At 47.0% G+C, this 1,750-nt stretch overlaps 1 pseudogene across 1 annotated transcript; it reads right to left on the bottom strand.

Annotated features, from left to right (window-relative positions):
• Positions 1-318: 318 nt before the first annotated feature.
• LOC306939412 (metal transporter CNNM4-like) lies at positions 319-1,493 on the bottom strand (annotated as a pseudogene). Its single transcript has one exon. The product of its transcript is annotated as a metal transporter CNNM4-like (transcript).
• Positions 1,494-1,750: the final 257 nt, after the last annotated feature.

Here is a 1,750-nt window from a genome sequence, read left to right as displayed (position 1 = left end):
AGATCATACCTCTGTGAGCTCATACTCGCCTCCAGCCTCCTGTCTAATCTCTTCTGGGTGAACAGAGCTGTTGGGCATGTTGATGTGGCAGCGGTGGCCGAACGGATAGCGGCGCGGTCTTGATACCGGAAGGTTCCTAGTTCGAATCAGCCGTCCGACACGTTAAAATTACCACCGCTGAAGTGCCCTTGAACAAGGCATTGAACCACTACGATGAAATGTGTTCTATGAGCAGGGCCTGGCTGGAAACAAGTTCTTGAGCTTAGCCCAGATACCCTGGGTAAATATAGATTTCATTTCATTTCATTTCATTTCATTTCATTTCATGTATACCTCTAAAGGGGTTGTGGTGGGCGGAGGTGTAGGCTGTTGGAGGGACTGTGGACAACTTGCAGATGGGGTGGCCGCGGGTGACGGAGACGCCCTGGATGCCAGAAGACCGTTCTGGTACTGGGCACGAGTGATCTTAACAAACTGCAGATCTGTGAGAGCACGCATGCAGAAATCTATGTATTGGAAGGGGGTCCTGGGATTGGTGTATTGCTACCGTAGACGGAGCTGCTTTCCCGAGTATCAGGAGAATGGGACTCGACTGACGGCAAGTTAAGAGCCATTTATCCATAGTAGGATAATTGACCAGTTACAAACTTCTTGTTTTCTTTGCCTATCTCCACCTCCACTTGGCCCTGCAGAATTAGTATAAAGTAGTCTGCAGGTTTACCACGTTGGTAGATAACGTGCCGTGGTGGGGGATCTTTTCCATCGAATTTGATCTCCTGGATAACTATATTGCAGGATCTTCACCAATACCTTCTCAGTGATCTGGGAAGGGCTGAACAAGCTCACCGCATTGGCCAGGAACCATTGTGCTGCTAGCATCAGCTGTGGAGAAATGTTCACTTGGCTATCACTGTCTTGTTTGAAAGCAGAGATGTCACGCTTATGCCGATTGAGGTTCACCCTTTTCCTGTTGCTGTTGTCTGTGTAAAGGCCCGATTCATCCAAGATTTCTGACTTAATGATCTCCTCAATGATGTCCTCTAAAGTGACCAATCCCACCATTTCGTAGAAGGGATCCCCCTCCCGCTCATTGTTTACCTTCTGGACAATGGCCAAGTGGGATTTTCCTTTCTTGAACTCCTCCAGCATAGCATCCAGCTTTGTGTCATGGAAGACAAATTGTAGGTTATGCTCAAACGTATTTATGATTGTCTTCAAAGGGGCTTTGTCATCAGGGTCAACAAACGCCAGATCTTTCACATATAGAATATTGACAATGTTGGTCCGTTCACCCTCAAACACTGGGATGCGTGTATCCACTCTCTGTGATCTCTGAGATTGTTTTGAAATCTAGTAGTGCATCTACTCGAATCATAAAGCAATCAGGCAAAGCCGTCATGACATCCTCTACAGTTCTGGTCCTGAACTCAAGTGCTCATCATCTTCATCTCCTCATTGACAAGTCCATTATAGCGCTCAGTCACTTTAAGCATTCCTACATAACTGCAATGTGTCATCATAGCATCATGCGCAAACAAATCAGTCAGCTCTATACTGTATATAAAAGGGACAAGACTGACACATACAGAGATCCGGTTGTTCAGAGCCAGAGTTCTGACCGCTACACCCATATATTGTGATTATGAGACCAACCAACTTCAAACTTGACAGCGCAAGGGCGAGGACTCGAGGGAGTGCGGTGACCGGCGATACACGTTCGGTATCCGGTTGTCCAGAACCGCCGATATAG

This window comes from Electrona antarctica (genome assembly GCF_951216825.1).
Source record: "Electrona antarctica genome assembly, chromosome: 16".
Classification (NCBI taxonomy): Eukaryota; Metazoa; Chordata; class Actinopteri; order Myctophiformes; family Myctophidae; genus Electrona; species Electrona antarctica.
Note: the sequence above shows the minus strand (reverse complement) of the source record. Positions and strands in the feature narration are given on the sequence as shown.